General features: G+C 41.9%; 2 long non-coding RNA genes across 2 annotated transcripts; both read right to left on the bottom strand.

Annotated features, from left to right (window-relative positions):
- Positions 1-2,113: 2,113 nt before the first annotated feature.
- Positions 2,114-10,178, bottom strand: LOC108295097. The gene is made up of 3 exons (XR_001821273.2): positions 8,403-10,178; positions 6,783-8,190; positions 2,114-6,420 (listed from the first exon to the last, which is right to left on the bottom strand). It is a non-coding gene; the product is annotated as an uncharacterized LOC108295097 (long non-coding RNA).
- A 265-nt stretch (positions 10,179-10,443) lies between these two features.
- LOC108295095 lies at positions 10,444-17,863 on the bottom strand. The gene is made up of 4 exons (XR_001821271.1): positions 16,829-17,863; positions 15,177-15,286; positions 13,269-13,406; positions 10,444-11,624 (listed from the first exon to the last, which is right to left on the bottom strand). It is a non-coding gene; the product is annotated as an uncharacterized LOC108295095 (long non-coding RNA).
- Positions 17,864-18,728: the final 865 nt, after the last annotated feature.

The following is an 18,728-nucleotide window of genomic DNA, read 5'->3' as shown; positions in this document are numbered from 1 at the left end:
CTTCTGGCCAATAAGCATTCTTACACAGTGTTTACTAAGTGCCAAGCACTATCCCAAGCACTTTTCTGAGGACTGTATATGTTTATGGGAAAAAGCCCATGGCAGAGGCCCCAGGAGACAGGCCTGCCTGGAGGACTGGGTTGGGAGTGGGAAGCAGGCCCCCTCAAGACCAGGGAGCCTCCGGGAAAGAGCCCCTTCTCCCAAGGGTGCAGAGTTAAGGCTCCTGCTTGGTTGAAAGGTCCAGGGGGCAATCCTGAGTGGAACACTGTGACTGTCATTCTGATTGTCCCCCTACAATTCACCACGGACTCCAGCATCCAGAGAATGAAAATAATAATAAATTAAAGCAGCTCAGGGCATCTGCAGCCACAGTGTCAGGCAGGAGGTCATGCCTTAGGGCCTGGGCAGAACAGCAGCCTGGCCTGCTGCCGAGAGATAGCAGCCCTGATTGCAGAGGCCAGTGGCATTTTGAGATACCTGGATCTATCTAGGAGGTGTCTGAGGGGTACTCAGACTTCTGCAGAAAAGGTGGGACAGACCTGGAGAAGCAGTATTTTGTAACTTTGGAGCCTGTGCTCCTCAGTGCCCAAAGTCCAGAGGGGGCCAAGGCAGCAGGGGGCTGGCATATCAGTGCTGCCCCAAGTGTGCACACACCCAGCTGGGCCGAGACAGTGCGTGGGCTCAGCGCCAACCTTGCTCCAAGATTGGAGTGGGCACCGGGAGTGTGGAGAGACCAGGTAGCAAGAGCAGACACTGCCGAGCCTATGGGGGGAGGGGAGGAGGGCCTTCCTGGGCCCCTGAGAGTGCAGAGATGCACAGTTCACAGGCACAGCTTGAGTGGCTGCAGCTCCAAGCTGGAGCACACTTTATACTCCACAGTGGTTTGCTGTAGATGACCTTTACATATGTATCCACTCCCTTCTCCAGACTTTTGCCAATATTTGGTGGAAAACAGCTTTTTCTTCTATCTTTCTGGCTTTTCCGGCCATGACAAATGTCATTTGCAAAAAGCAGTCTAACAACACTGGACAGATATAATATTCATGCACTACTCTCTTGGTATCTTCATTGAGCACTTGTTGTTATGCCATCCTTTAGCTCATCACAGAATGAAAAAAATGGCTTCTGCTTGAAAATAATATCATATTAAAATCCAACATGAAAGGCATCAAGAAAGTTCATCACTGTTTAAAATCAATTTACACTAACAACTCTAGAAGTCATCTTTCTGTAACTTAAGAATTTAGTAGACAGCAACCATATTAAAATTCTTTCAAGGTATCCTGCAGTGATTATGGAATCATACCTTTCTGTCTTGACAGAATAATTTTGAATCATGTATTAACTCTAACATGACTTGGCAAACTATAAAACTTCATTAGCATACTCTTCATTGTCATCTTGTAAAATGACATACTACCTGATTTTGCTGGCAAAAACTGAGAACATTTACGTTTTCACCATGCTTAATTTACAGAAGTTTTCATTTTCTTTTTCCACCCAGTGGCAAAATTTCATGACTCTAAAGCACTTAGACTCTCATCCTATTATTTTTGTAGAGAAATAACACAAAGCAATAAGATTTTTTAAATCAGCTAGCAGGGAGTTTGTAATTTATGTATTAGAACCACCGTTTAATTTGTTCTCTTTTATCCGCTGCAGTGCTTTCCTAAAAACATTGGATTTGCTTTTTTATGATGTGCTAGTGCAGGAACCAGGTTAAGAAAGAAATTTGAGGCCTCCTTTAACATGGGCTTATATTACTTCACTGGGCGTTGAGATCATAAAAACACCATCAAAACTACAAGTTAAAGTGCATTTACTGAATTTTTAAAATAAAAATGAGACGAAAAAGTTACAATTTATTTTTGTTAAAACAAATGTTTTATAATTGTAGTATTTTCAAGAGACAGGGTCATGCTGTTGCCCAGGCTGCAGTGATAGGGTGCAGTGGCTGTTCACTGGCACCATCATTTCACAGTACATCCTTGGACTCCTGGGCTTAAGAGATCTTTTTGCCTCAGCCTCTGGAGTAGCTGGGACTACAATTGTGCATTACTGCACCCAGATTCTGTGACTTTCACCCAGTTGAAAAACGGTCAAACCCTAGATAAGTTTGTTAATAAGTCAAGCACAGTTTAACTATTTTTTCTTTACCAACTCTGTAATTGATACTCCTTGTCATTATTGGATTCACTTTAAGTTCCCCAGAAATAGACTCATATTACTATGAGTGAAATCACATGAAGATGTTACCCAGGCTATCCTTGGTTGTCTTCGTGGAAGAAAGAATTTACACAAAAGACCAATTTGTAAATTAAAACAAGTTTAATTTGAAAGTACAAATACACTCCAAGAGAGGATGGGCTGACCCTGCTGGAAACATCCCCATGACATTCTGCATGGTGATCTTCTATTGCCTCAGTTCTTTCTTTAGCCGGTTCTCACCAAAGTTTGGGGGATCCTCCCTTACTTATTGTGCTTAATGCACATGCTTGGGAAACATCAATATGAATCCTACCTAATGGTGGCACTGCATATTATCACCACCCCGGGAAGGTATAACAGTCAATTTTGTACTCATTGTGCCTGCTCAGCTCTCAGGAATTCCCCTTTGCCTTTTTTCCTTATCATGATCTAGTTAACAACATTCTGACAGTTTGAAGATGGAATGAGTACTGAGCATCCAAAGAGGTGTTCCGGGAGTTCTTTCCAACATGGATACCTCCCCCTTATGCCTGCTATCTGTCTTACATTTCTTCGTCAAGTGGTTGGGACCCAAAAATCTTTTGGGAGATGGGGCAGAAGTCATTCTCTGTAGCTAATTCCTGCTGAAAAGGGGGCATTAAGGGTCTTCAGGGCCTTCCTCCTTGCTTGCTGTCATAGTGGGCAGGTTTTGACGATTGTCTCTTAGAAGATTTCATCCGTGCTGTCCAGAGGAGACATACAGGGACTTGGTTGTCCTGGAGGGAAAAAAAGAGGTTGATATCCCCATCACAAGACCATTTGAAGTCTGATGGTTTTCAGGTGGAAGGAAATAAACTGAGAAGATTCAGAGAGCAAGGCTCAAAAAGGAGAAGGAAGACAGAGGCCAGGGGTTCCAGGAAAGGGAATAACTATGAGAATGAAGACCAGGTGACACCCAGGCTGAGCCAACTCATTATCCCTTTACCAAAGGTGAGAGGCCTGGTCTATAAGATCTCTAATGTGTTCTTGGACCTGCTGTGATCTGTTAACAGAAAAATACAAGAATTATGTTAGAAATCTGAAAACTAAAGAGATACTGTAACTAACCTTTGACAAGTAGTTCTCTATTCTAATATTTGTCTTCTTTTTGATTATGTATTGTGTTGAGATCTAAACTGTCATTAAACTTTCCATTGCAAGGTGATCGTAGGACTGGCATCACAATATATGTGGCCAATAAATATCTGGTCTGTTTCTTCACTGGAAGTTTGGTACTAAAATCTGCTAGAAATTCCTTCTGTAGGATTGCAAAATATAAATGCTGAGTGTTAATTTTTTTCCCAAATGATGTCTAAATAATGTGTTGTTTAAAAAGTCACCATGAGTGAATGAAATATACCACAAATGATGTGTCTCTTTTCCAAGTCCATCTGCTCTGAGCTCCAGCTTGCTTGGAGCTCCAATCACTCTGAGCTCCATTTTGCTCTTAGCATCATCTGCTCGGAGCTCCATCTTACTGTAAACATCATCTTTTCTGAGCTCCATCTTCTCCAAGCTTCAGCTTGCTTGGAGCTCCAATCACTCTGAACACTGTCTTGCTCTGATCACAATCTACTCCAAACGCCAATGGCTCAGAGCAATGTTTGGAGTTCCAATCACTCTGAGCTCAATCTTGCTGTGAGCATCATCTTTTCTGGGCTCCACCTTACACAGAGCAACATCTGCTGCAAGCTCCATCTTGCTCGGAGGTCTTTCTGGCTTCAAGCTCTCTTTATTCCAAGCTCCATCTTGCGCACAGCTCCAATCACTCTAAGCACTTTCTCTGAACACCATCTGCATAGACATTTATCTTACTCAGAGCTTCATCTAATCAGATCCATTTACTCTGAGCTCCATCTTGCTGGAAGTTCTAATCACTCTGTGTTCCATCTTGCTGGGAGCTCCAATCACTTCCAGCTCCTTTTTGCTCTGAGCACCATCTGGTCAAGTTCATCTTACTCTGAGCAACATGTGCTCTGAGCTCCACCTTGCTTGGAGCTATAATCATTGTGGGCTCCATTTGCTATGAGCTCCAAAACCTAGCAACATCTCCTCCAAACTCCATCTTGCTTAGAGCTCATTTTGCTCAGAGCTCTATCTACTCCAAGCTGCATCTGGCTCAGAGCTCCAATTGTTCAGATCAAGGTTCAGGAGTGCCAATCACTCTGAGCTGCCTCTTACTCTAAGTACTATCTGCTCTGTGGTCCATCTTACACCAGCAACATCTGCTCCAAGCTCCAGCTTGTTTGGAGCTCCTTGTTGCTCAGGGGTCTATCTGATCCAAGCTCCATCTGGTTCGAAGCTCCAATCACTCCAAGTTCCATCTTGCTCTGAGCACCATCTGCTTGAAGCTCCATCTGCTCTGAGCTCATCTTGCTTAGAGCTCTTATCACTCTGAGCTCCATTTTGCACTGCGCACCATCTGCTCAGAGTTTCATCTACTTGGAGTTCCATTTGCTTCAAGCCCTATTTTTCTGAGAGCTCCAAGCACTCCAAACTCCATCTTGCTCTGAGCACCATCTGCTCTGAGCTCCATCTTACACCAAGCAACATCTGCTCCAAGTTCCATTTTGCTTGGAGCTCGTTTTGTTCAGAGCTCTATCTGCTCTGAGCTCCATCTTCTCTGAGCTCCATCTTGCTTGGAGCTCTCATCACTCTGAGTTCCATCTAAAACCGAGCAATGTCTGTCCCAAGCTCCATCTTGCTTAGAGCTCCTTCTTGCTCAGAGATCCATCTTGCTCAGAGAAATGTTCACAGTTCCAATCACTCCAAGCTCCATCTTGCTCTGAGCGCCATCGTACACCAGGCAAGAACTTCTGGAAACTCCATCTTACTTGGAGGTACTTCTTGCTCAAAGCTCTATCTCCTCCTAGTTCCATCTTGCTCAGAGCTCCAATCACTCTGAGCTCTATCTTGCTTTAAGCACCATCTGCACATTGTTTTATTTTTCTCAGAGTTCTAATCATTCTGAGGTTCATCTTGCTCTGAGCACCATCTGCTTGGAGCTCCAGATTGCTCTAATTACCATCTACTTGGAGGTCCATCTTGTTGGGAGCAATTTCTGTGAGCTCCATCTGTTCTGAGCTCCAATCTCTCTAAGCTCCATCTTGCTGTGAGTACTATATCCTCAGAGCTCCATCTTGCTCTGAGCACCATCTACTCTGAGCTTCATCTTGCTTAGAGCTCCATCTACTCTGATCTCCATCTTGTTCTGGGCACAATTTGCTCAGAGCTCCATCTTGCTCTGAGCACCATCTGCTCTAATCCCATCTACTCAGAGTTCCACTTGCTCCATGCTCGATCTTGCTCAGAGCTCCAATTACTCTAGAGTTCCATCTTGCACTAAGCATCATCTACTTGGAGCTACATCTCACTGTAAACAACATCTTCTTTGAGCCCCACCTTGCTCTGAGCACCATCTGCTTAGAGCTCCACCTTGCTAAGAGCTCCAACCACTTCGAGCTCCATTTTGTTCTGAGCACCATCTACTTGGAGTTCCATCTTGCTCTAAGTACCATTTGCTCAGAGCTCCATCGCACTGTGAACGACATCTTATCCAAGCTCCATCTTGCTCTGAGTACAATTTGCTAAGAACTCCTCCTTACTCTAAACAACATTTCCTCCGAGTTCCATGTTGCTCAAAGCACCATCATCTCCAAGGTCCATCTTGCTTGGAGCTCTAATCGCTCTGAGCTCCATCCTGCTGTTAGCACCATCTGCTCTGAGCTCCACTTCAAACCAAGCAACATCTGCACCAAGCTCCATCTTGTTTACAATTCTTTATCATTCAGAGCTCCATTTGCTCTAAGCACCATCTTGTACAGAGCTCTATCTTGCTCGGTGCTCTATCTTGTACAGAGGAACATAAGCTCCAACTTCAATCTTGTTTGGAGCTCCTTCTTTTCTGTGCTTAATCTGTTCAGAGCTCCATCTGCTCTGAGCTCTATCTTGCTCAGAGCTCCATCTGCTCCAAGCTCCAACTTGCTCAGTGCTCCAATCACTCTGAGCTCCCAATTGCTCTGAGCTCCTTTCACGCCAAGCTCCATCTAGCTCTGAGCTCCCTCTTACACAGAAGAACATCAGCTCAAAGCTCCATCTTGCTTGGAGCTCCTTCTTTTCTGAGCTTAATCTGCTCAGAGCTTCATCTGCTTAGAGCTCCATCTGCTCTGAGGTCTATCTTGCTCAGAGCTCCATCTGCTCCAAGCTCCATTCTTGCTCAGAGCTCCAATCACCCCAAATTCCATCTTGCTTTGAGAACCGTCTGCTCTGAGCTCCACCGTGCTCAGGGGTCCAATCAGTCTGAGCTCCATCTACCTCTAAGCACCATCTGCTCTGAGCTCCTATCACCCCAAGCTCCATCTAGCTCTGAGCTCCATCTTACACAGAGGAACATCAGCTCAAACCTCCATCTTGCTTGGAGCTCCTTCTTTTCTGAGCTTAATCTGCTCAGAGCTTCACCTGCTTAGAGCTCTGCCTGCTCTGAAGTCTATCTTGCTCAGAGCTCCATCTGCTCCAAGTTCTGTCTTGCTTGGAGGTCCAATCGCTTCAAGCTCCACCTTGCTCTGAGCACCATCTGCTCTGAGCTCCAACCACTCCAGGCTCCATCTTGCTCTGAGAACCATCTGCTCTGAGCTCCACCATGCTCAGAGGTTCAATCAGTCTGAGCTCCATCATGCTCTGAGCACCATCTGCTCTGAGCTCCTTTCATGTCAAGCTCCATCTCTCCATCTAGCTCTTAGCTCCCTCTTACACAGAGGAACATCAGCTCAAAGCTCCATCTTGCTTGGAGCTCCTTCTTATCTGAGCTTCATCTGCTCAGAGCTTCATCTGCTCTGAGTTCTATGTTGCTCAGAGCTCCATCTTGCTCTGAGCACCATCTGCTCTGAGCTCCTATCACGCCAAGCTCCATCTTGCTCTGAGCACCATCTGCTCTGAGCTCCTTTCATGCCAAGCTCCATCTAGCTCTTAGCTCCCTCTTACACAGAGGAACATCAGCTCAAAGCTCCATCTTGCTTGGAGCTCCTTCTTTCCTGAGCTTAATCTGCTCAGAGCTTCATCTGCTTAGAGCTCTGCCTGCTCTGAGGTCTGTCTTGCTTAGAGCTCCATCTGCTCCAAGCTCCATCTTGTTCAGAGCTCCAATCACACTCCATGCTCCATCCTGCTCTGAGCACCATCTGCTCTGAGCTCCTATCACTCCAAGCTCCATCTTGCTCTGAGAACGATCTGCTCTGAGCTCCACCATGCTCAGAGGTCCAATCAGTCTGAGCTCCATCTTGCTCAGAGATCCATCTGCTCCAAGTTCCATCTTGCTTGGAGCTCTAATCACTCCAAGCTCCATCTTGCTCTGAGCACCATCTGCTCTGAGCTCCTATCACTCCAAGCTCCATCTTGCTCTGAGAACCATCTGCTCTGAGCTCCTATCACTGCAATATCCATCTGGCTCTGAGCTCCATCTTACACAGAAAAACATCAGCTCCAAGCTCCATCTTGCTTAGAGCTCCCTTTTTTCTGAGCTCCATCTGCTCAGAGCTCTATCTTGCTCAGAGCTCCATCTGCTCAGAGCTCTATCTTGCTCAGACCTCCATCTTCTCCAAGCTCCATCTTGCTCAGAGCTCCATCTTGCTGTGAGCACCATCTGCTTTGAGCTCCTATCACTCCAAGCTTCATCTACCTCTTAGCTCCATCTTTCACAGAGGAACGTCAGCTCCAAGCTCCACTTTGGTTGGAGCTCCTTATTTTCTGAGCTCCACCTTGCTCACAGGTCCAATCACTCTGAGCTCCATCTTTCTCTGAGCACCATCTGCTCTGAGCGCCTATCACTACAAGCTCCATGTAGCTCTGAGCTCTGTCTTATACAGAGGAACATCAGCTCCAAGCTCCATCTTGCTTGGAGCTCCTTCTTGTCTGAGCTTAATCTGCTCAGTGCTCCGGCTGCTCTGAGATCTATCTTGCTCAGAGCTCCATCTGCTCCAAGTTCCATGTAGCTCGGAGCTTCAACCACTCCAAGCTCCATCTTGCTCTGAGCACCATCTGCTCTGAGATCCAACCACTCCAGGCTTCATCTTACTCTGAGAACCAACTGTTCTGAGCTCCATCTGCTCAGAGCTCCAATGACTGTGAGCTCCATTCACTGCAAGCTCCATCTTGCTCTTAGCACCATCTGCTCTGAGCTCCACCTTGCTCAGAACTCCAATCACTCCAAACTCCATCTTGCTCTGAGCACCGTCTGCTCTGAGCTCCATTTTGCTCTGAGACTATACGCTTGGAGCTCCATCTTTTACTCTGTGCAACATCTGCTCCAAGATTCATATTGCTTGGAGCAACATCTCACCTGGGGCTCAGTCTGCTCTGAGCTCCATCATGCTTGGAGCTCCATCTTGCTCTGAGCACAATCTGCTCCATGTATGTTTTTTGCAGCACAATTCACAATAGGAAAGACATGTAACCAACTCATATGCTCATAAGTGGTAGGCTGGATAAAGAAAATGTGCTACATATACACCATGGAATACTATGCTGCCATAAAAGGGTATGAGATCACATCCTCTGCAGGGACATGGATGAAGCTGAAAGTCATCATCCTCAGCAAACTAACACAGAAATAGAAAACCAAACATTACATGTTCTCACTCATAAGTGGGAGCTGAACAATGAGACCACATTTTAATATTATTATATCCTCTGTAGATGGTCTCTGTTTCTCTTAACAAAAGATATTTATACACTGTAATTTTTTCCTCTCTAAAGGACTGTGGCTTCTCCTCTCTGTGCCAGCTTAGGGTTCAGGTTAACTACCCTACCTTGTAATGACCCACTCCATGTCCACATGTGGTTGGTCTCTTCTGTGATAACATCATTCACTGGATTGAGACACACTGAATACTACAGACAAATATGACATATGGATATAAAAGTAAAAGTTATAAATATTAGAAGGCATTGTATCAACATATGAAGAGCTCATGTGTGGATGAAAGCCCTCTGTTGATAAATGTCTCTGTTATTTCTATAATTTAATTAACATTTACCCCTATTGAATTAGAGATTCTACACTGATAAACCACCCGACTGGCACTGTGTTCATAACATTGTTAATAACAGTAAAAGTAGGTATTCTTTTAGAAAATCAAGATTGAAAACTAAAAAAAAAAAGAAAAGAAAAACACACACAAGAAAACAAAACAAAACTTACACCAACCCTCTCCATCCATTAGTGGCATAGGCACAGAAAGATAACCAAATGGACCAAATGAGGGAGCCAAATAATCAGACCAAAATATATAGCATAAACACATTTTTCAGAAACACACCAAAGGCCCCAAGTTCAGAAACCTGGGTATTCATGTGCAAGGGACTGAAAAAGACCCCTATGTTGCACAAGACACAAACAGCAACAGAAAATGAACACCTAAGTCTAATCCTGAAACCAGAAAAGCTCCCGAGAAAAAACATAGGGTGACTATTTTGAGGAAATTTGAATCTGCTTACACCATTTGCCAAAAGAAAAACTTATTGAGATTATACTCATAAATAATACAATGCCTTTGCCATCTCTCTCCTTTTATCTCCCAATGGGACACAGAAATCACTGCTAACAAAAGCAAATGTAAACATGTTAGACGAAGGACAACTTTAAAATTTCTCAAGGAGAAAACAATGAACCCAAAGAAAAGGTATATTACAGATTGGGATAAAATTATGGAAAATCATGTATCTGAAAGGAACTGTTATCTAACAGATGCAAGAAACTAAAGGTACTAAGTGGGCAAAGAGATAAAACAACTAAAACCTGTCTGTATCCAAACAGGCTACCCAAATACCCATTAAAAGACAGACTTGATAAAGAAAATATGACACATATACACCATGGAATACTAAGCAGCCATAAAAAAGGATGAGTTCATGTCCTTTGCAGGGACATAGATGAAGCTGGAAACCATCATTCTCAGCAAACTAACACAAGAACAGAAAACCAAATATTGCATGTTCTCATGCATAAGTAAGGGTTGAACAATTAGAACACATGGACACAGTGGTGGGGGCAGGGAACATCACATACCAGGGCCTGTCAGGGGTTGGGGGAATTAGGGGAGGCATAGCAGGGGGTGGGGGGATTGGGGAGGGCTAACAGGAGAAAAACCTAATGTAGATGATGGGGGGGGATGGAAGCAGCAATCCACCATGGCACAGGTATACCTATGTAACAAACCTGTGCATTTTGTGCATATACCCCAGAACTGAAAGTATAATTTTAAAAAAGGCTACCCAATGGATAGATTGAGGGAGTCCCATATGTCATCCAAATGTACATACAGTGAACACATTTTTCAAAAGAACACAAAGACACAATGGGAAAAGTCTATTCAATAAAAGATGTTGACCAAACTACGTAACTACACGAAAACAATGAAATAGGACAAAAATCAACGTAAACCAAATTGAAGACCTAAACACAATCCTGAAACCACTTACTTCCCTTAGGAATATAGGGCGGGTGTATATTTCAGAAGACTAATCTATGCACACAAGATGCAAAGTGTAAAATATAAAAATAAGAAAAAAATATTTGAAGAAAAAGAACCACAGGCAACATCATGGGTTGGCAATCTTTTTCACTATTTTAAACTGCACACAGAAGTCACCACTAATATATAAACATGTGGGACTATGGAAAACATTGGATCTTATGCAGGGAAATGAAAACAATGGACCAGAAGACAAGGCACCTCACAGACTGAAATAAAACTATGGAAAATCCTGTTTTTGAAAGGAGTCATTATAAAATATGTGCAAGAAACTTAACACTACCATGTGGGGAAAAAACAGAAAAAGGAACAAAAACAAATATGCAAGCTAAATTTGGGCAAAGGACCTGAATAGACATGTCTGAAAAGCAGATGTGAAATTAACGCACAGGTAAAAGAAAAGTTTCTTAAAAGCTCTAATCCTCACGAGAAAGTCAAGAAAAACCACACTGAGATACAACCTCCAACCACATAGAATGAATGTTACCTAAAACAAAAATAAGAGTTTGAAATGAAAACGGCTGGTACAGACTTGCAGAAGGGGAAAATCTTCTCATACCCTATAGATGGGAATGTCAATTTGTACACACACTAGGAAAAACAACTAGAAGTTTCTCAAACAAAGTAAAAATACCATTTCATCTAGCCATCCCACCACTGGCTGCACATTTGCAGCCAATGAAATTCCTATGTGGAAGAGATACCTGCCTTACCCTGTGTACTGCAGTACTCACAAAAGCCAAGATAGGAAATACACCTACCTGTTCATCCATTGATTAAGGAGTGAGGAAACTGCAACATACATTCAGAATGGAATAGTCTTCAACTACAGAAATGGGTGAAATCTAGTCATTTGCAGCCACGTAGAAAAACCTGAGGGACATTATGTTAAATAAAATGAGTCAAACACAGAAAGGCATATACAGCATGAACTCATGAATATGAAATCTAAAACACTTGACCTCATGGCAGTAGAAAGTTCAACAGTGGTTACCAGAGGCTGTGAGGAGGAAGGAGCCTGGTCAGGGATTGGTGATTGGTACCAAGCTACGCTTAGAAAACTGAGATCGATCCTGCCCTTCTTTTCTATAGCAGGGTGACTAGGGTTAATATTGTAGTGTATTTTTCAAATAGTTGGTAAGGATTCTGAATATCCTCTCCACAGACAAATAGTACCTAGAGAACATCACAGATGGTAAACATTGTGATTTGAACAATAGACTAGATGCACCTATATCAAAATGTCCCCCGAATCCTCTAGTTACATACATATTCTTTATGGTAATCTCTTTAAAAAACAAAACAAAACAAAACAAAAAAGGATGCCAATGATGCTAAAATTCACACGGAACCATGAAACACCCTGAATATTGAAAGAAATCCTGGAAATAGAAAGTACATGGGATGCATCACTGTCCTCCATTTGAAATATTGAAAAGCTATTATCTAAACAATAGATGACTGGCACTAAACAAGAAACGCAGACCAACAGACAGAAAAGGGGAGCTCAATCAGAAACCCAAACTCCTACGTAGAGTACACATTTTGTAAAAGAACACCAAAAGACACAGAAAAGAAGGGGGAATCTGTTTAATAAATTGTTTTGAAACTTGGATATCGCTATGGAAAATAAAATAGAACCCCTATTGTGTAAAAGGTACAACAATAAACTCAAAATGAATTAGCAACTCATATAAAAAACTTGAAAGCATCAAGCACCTCCAATGACAAGACATATGGTGTGGGTATATTTAGGTCAATGTGGATCTGTGCTCACAGTGTGCCAAAACAAAACAAAAAAATACAGGGGGGAAAATCATAACTGATGGATTAGTTTTGTCATGATTTTGTTTTTCTTCATCGGTAACCTACATCACAGGGAAGCAAGAAAACAGACACACGTGGGACAGCATGACACTCTAGAGTTTGTGCCCAAGCAGTTAAAAAAAAATCCATGAATAAAATAAAAAATTATCCTGAAGTTTACAAGAAAGGTTTAGGCAAACATACATCTGCTAAAAGGCTGCATTCAAAATGTCTAAGCAATAAACACTACTTACTAGCAAAAAACACAAGAGAAACTAATAACCAAAAAAAATGGGGCAAAAGAACCTGAATAGACATTTCTGCAAAGAAGACATAACACTGAAAACAAATTTTAAAAACCTGGATAACATCACAAATCATGAGAAAAATGTAAATCAAAACAACACACATCATCTCACTATAATTCAAACGGATGTTATGAAAGCAATAAAATACAATTAAAAGAGACACAAATGCTGGTGTAAATTTCCACAGAGGAACTCATTTAGTAAGAATGTCAATTAGTAGACATAGTACAGAAACCAGTGGAAGGTTCCTCCAAAAATTAAACCTACAACTACCACTTCATCTAACAATTATACTACTAAGGATACTTCCGGTACAGAAGAAATCAGCCCATGCAAGAGATATCTACTATCCTATATGGACTATAGCACTCTTCACAATTGCCAACATAAAGAATAAACTTACCTGCCCATCCACAGATGAAGGGATAAAGTAACTGTGGTAGATGTACACAAATAAAATAGTCTTCAGCCAGAAAAACAGAATGAAATTTCATCATTTGGAGCCATACTGTTAAACCTGGAGGACATCATGGTGTATGACCTATGCCAGGCAGAGAAAAAAAGAAAACACTGCCACATCTCACTCATGTAGCATTCAAAATAAAAGGCTTTAGTGCACAGGTTTAGAAAGCACAATAGTGGTTACCAGAGGCTGGAGGGAAGAGGGAACATGGGCAGGGATCAGAAACAGGTAGAAAGTTACACTTAGAGGAATGAATTTTTCCTCTGTGTTCCACAGCACAGTGACTAGAGGTTAACACATCACACCTTTTTCACAAAATCTGGAAGATTCCAAATATTTTCACCACAAAGAAATTAACAACTGTTTGTGATAATAGAGACTTTAAATATTCTGATTTTATAATTCTTCTGTGCTACACTAACCAAAATGCCCCACTCTAATTCCCCCCATTGTATATATTTACCATATGGCTAACCTTTTAAAAAGTACATAAATATGCAACGCTGAAATTAATATGGACCACGAAACACCCAGAATTTCCAAAGCAATCCCAAGAAATCCAAACACAACATGGGTTGTGTCACACTTACCGATTTTAAATTTCATTGAAAAGCTAGGAAACCCATTCCATACAAAGCAGTGGAATAGATGACACAAGCCAGACGTAAACCCACACCCCTAAAACCATCTGATATTCAACAAAATCCACAAAAAATAAGCTACGAAGAAAGGACTCCCTCCTCTCAATAGATGGTACTGGGATAAATGGCTAGACAGTTGCAGAAGAAAAACAGTTGGCCCTTCCTGTGTCTCATGGTGTATAGAAATAAACATAAAATGAATCAAAAATGTAAATGCAAGGTGTCAAACTATGAAAAGCATGCAAGAGAACCTAGGAAATACCCTTCTTGACAGAGGATTTGGCACAGCATGGATATGCCTAAGTCTCCAAAAGCAAATGCAACTACAATTATTGACAAGTATGACCTAAGACACAAAAGAGCTGCTGCCCAGCAGCAGAAGTTACCCACAGGATAAACAGCCTACACAATGGGAGAAATGTTTCCACATATGCATCTGATGAAGTCTAATATCGAGGAACTACTATAAAGACATTAAGCAAATAAATCAGCAAATTAGATCCTGGATGAAGTCTAATATCCAGGATCTACCTTAAAGACATTAAGCAAATAAATCAGCAAAACAAAAACCCAATGAAGAAAGGGCAAGGGGCATGAAAATACGCAACTCAAAAGGCGGCTTACAGCAACAAGCAGACATGACAATACTTCTCTACCACAGTTATCACCAAAGAAATGCAAAGCAAAAGGCCCATGAGATAGTATTTCACACTGGTCAGAATGATGATTATGACACAGTCCACAAGAATGAATGCCATCAAGGCAGAGGAGGAGAGGGATGCTGGTCTGCTGTTGGTGGAAATGCAAACTAGTTCAGACACCATGGTAAACGATGTGGGGATTTCTCAAGTAACTTTCTTAACATCACTAATCTCACAAAAGTGTCCATGAAAACCACACTAAGATACTGTCTCATTCCACTCAGAATGAGTATACCAAAAACAAAACACAAATTTTTGAAGGCACCAGCCAGTGTAGACTTACAGAAGGGTAACCTCTTAAATACTATTGGTGGGGATATAAATTAGTATACATACTATGAAAAACAGCTAAACCTTCCTGAAAAAATTCACAGTACAACTACCATGTCAGCTAGCAGCCCCACCACATTTAAAGCAGTTGAAATCCCTAGTTTGAAGAGAGCTATCTGCCTTTCCATGGATACTGAAGCACTCCTAACAGTGGTCAAGGTACAGAACCAACCTACCTGTCCACACAGATGCGGGGATGAAGAAACTGCCATACAGATACACCACGGAGTATGTTTCAGCCACAAATCTTTGGGAAATCCTGCCATCTGCAGCCACATGTAGAAACCTGGAGAACATCAAGTCCAATGAATGAGCCTGGTAGAGAAAGTCTCATGCCACATATCTCAGGCATGTAGGCTAAAAAAACTTTATCTCCTAGAAGTAGAAAGTTCAATAGGCATTATCAGAGGCTGCTCAGGAGATGGAGGGGGTCTTGGAAGGAATCAGTAATGGGTACAAAGTTACTCTCAGATGAGACTAATGAATTCTGGTCTTCTATTCTATTCACTAGGGTGACTAGTCTTAACACAAATGTATCATGTTTCAAAGTAGCTGGAAGGAAATATTCTGAATGTTATTATCATACAAAATATATATATATATATATATGAGGTGAAGAGATGCTAAATAACCAGATTTGATCATTAATCAACATATACATGTATCAAAATCTTCCTTGTATCTTCTAATTATATACATTTAGTGTATGGCAAATAGTGTTTTAAGAAATATTAAGAAACAATGCTAAAATTTATGTGGAAATGTGAAATACCCTGAATTTCCAAAGCTATCCTGAGAAATACAAACCATGTGGGATGAATCACTTTCCCTTAGTTCCAATTAAATGAAAATCCCTAGTTAACCAACCCATATGTTGCCAGCATACACAGAGAAACACAGACCAGTGAGCAAAATGAGGGCATAATAAACACAAATAACATTGTGTACACAATAACAAACACAAATTTATACAGAGTAAACATTTTTCAAAACATCACCAAAATAACACAATAGGGAAGTTTTGAAAACTAGAGGTCCACATGCTAAAGAATACTATAGGACTCTTATGGTATTAACTGCACAATAATCAACTCAAAAAGATTAAAAGATTCTACACAAAACTTGCAACCATAAAGCTCCTATAAAGACAACCTCAGGTATGGGTATATTCAAGGCAACTTGGATGTATGCTCATGGTTTACAAAAAGTAACAAAAATACAAGGGAAAAAAAATCATGGACAATGGACTGCTTTGGTAGTGATTTTTTTTTTCTTGATTAGTAACCAACAGCACAGCTAACCAAAAAATTATGCATATGTGGGACCATGTGAGAGAGTTTGTGCCCAACAAAGGAAAACAATGAACACAATGAAAGAGCATAATAAGAATTATTTAAAAATTTGGGCACACACACAGTGGATAAGAGGTTATTTTTGAAAAGGCGCAAGCCAGTAATACTACCAGCTGGAAAAATAACTAAACAACAAAGATAACCAGACCAAAATTGGGCAAATAACCTGAATAAGTATTTGTGCAAAGACAGGAAACTGATCCAATGATTACAAAATCGTGGCTAACATTACTACTCATGAGAAAAACATAGATCAAAACCACACTCAGATCTTATCTCATTCCAACTAGAATGAACATTACAAAAATATTAAAAAAGACAACTTCTGGTATGAATTTCCAGAAAGGGGAACTGTTTGTGGAAATATAAATTAGTGTTAACACTATAAAAAAAACTTGGGAATCCTGAAAATGAAAAAACAAAAATAAATACCATGCCATCTAGAAGTCCCACTACTGAGTATGCATTCAACCTACCTGTTCATCCAGATATAGAGACCAAGAAACTCTCGTATACATCAGTATTCGTCGGTCATCAAAATAATGAAACAGCATCATTTAGAGCAACCCAGATGAACCTGGAAAACATTAGGTTAAATGTAATGAACTAGGCCCAGGAAGACACACACTTCATGATACCACTCCTGTGAAATCTTAAGATGTTTAAGTAGAAAGCAAAATATTGGTAACTAGAGTCTGGGAGATGGAGGGGGAATGGGGATAGGTTATGGAAACAAAGTTGTCTTAACATTAAAGGACTAAATCTGAGTGTTCTCCTCAGCCTGGTGACTGGAGTTAACAATACTATATTTTTCCGAAAACCAAGAAGGGTGACTTTTGAATGTTCTCTCCACACAAAAATGATACCTGAATGAGGGAATAGCGATCCTAAGTACTCTGATTTGGTCATTAATCTATCTATATATGTGAAAATGTACCCCTAATTATGGACCTTTATGTTGTGAAAAAAAGTTAACAGAAACAAATATGTATTGCTAAAAATCACAGGGAACCACAAAAGCAATGAATGTCTAAAGGAATCCTGAGAAATACAATCAAAGTGAGGACCCACAATCCTCAATACCAAATTACACTGCCAAGTGGGGCTACACAAACCTGAAAAGTTTTTGCACAGGAAAGAAAACTACTTTCCAATTTAAAAAAAAAATCCGACAGATTAGGCAAAACTTTCAGGCAATCATGTAATTCATGAGTTGTCATCTAACTTGTACACAAAAAACCACTACAAAGTAGCAAAAGAATCCAATATAGAACCTGAACAGACAATTCTGCAGACATAAAATTGAACAACAGATAAGAGATAAGGTCCTCAAAATATTCATTAGAAAACTGTAATTCAAAATCACACGCAGATAATGTCACAGTTATTGAATATTCTTGGAAAGTTTTTAAAAAATAGAGGGGCCAAGCACAATGGCCCATACCTGTAATCCCAGCACTTTGGGTGGCCTAGCTGGGCAGATTACCTGAGGTCAGGAATTTGAAACCAGCCTGACCAATATGGTGAAACCCCATCTCTACTAAAAATACAAAAATTAGCCGGGTGTCGTCGTAGTGGGTGCCTGTAGTCCCAGCTACTCAGGAACCTGAGACAGGAGAATTACTTGAACCCAGGAGGCGGAGGTTTCAGGGAGCCAACACTGCGCCACTGCACTCCAGCCTGGGTGACAGAACGAGACTCAGTCTCTCCCCCCAAAAATAAAATAGAAATGCGGGGTGGTTTTAGAAAAAGGGGAATTCACACACTGTGGGTGGAAATGAAAATTAGGATACCCCAGCTCAGAGGCCCGTGGGGCTCGGAGGGACCCAGGTCCCGGGCTTCACCGTGGGCTCAGGACCTGTGCCCTCCTAAATGCTGGATGTGAGTCGGGCACGGGAATAGCCTTCCCGGCAGGTTTGCGGACGCTGCCACGGCCAGGACCCTACAACCGCCCCAACATGGACGACTGGAGCCCAAATGCCCACAAAGAAGTCAGGGCCGGAAAGAAGGAAGCAGCAAAGAAGGAGCAGGTAAAGTGTGGTACAGGTCCTCGCCAATTACTGCAGAGAACTGCCTCCTCCTCTACCATCACATGGAAGCCACCAACGGCTTCTCTGAAGAAGCTCGCTCCGCGCGCACTGCCAGCTCCTCGCAAGAAGTGCAGTCTCGGCTTCCGTAGTCGCACGCACGCTGGCAGCGCCCTCGCCTCAAGCGGAAGCACCACCCCCTCTTAAAGGGGCCGCAGCTCGGACTGACCAAAACAGCTTCGGGTTGCGGCACAGGTTGAGCATCTGTCCAGCCACAGAGGTGAACTAAAGGCCCCCAGTCTCTCATCCTCCCTGGCTCTAGGGCCCTAGAGGTGGCAGGAGTGGAGCC

This window comes from Cebus imitator, unplaced genomic scaffold (assembly GCF_001604975.1).
Source record: "Cebus imitator isolate Cc_AM_T3 unplaced genomic scaffold, Cebus_imitator-1.0 Scaffold618, whole genome shotgun sequence".
Classification (NCBI taxonomy): domain Eukaryota; kingdom Metazoa; phylum Chordata; class Mammalia; order Primates; family Cebidae; genus Cebus; species Cebus imitator.
The sequence above is the reverse complement of the archived record's forward strand: the minus strand, read 5'-3'. Positions and strand labels throughout refer to the sequence as shown.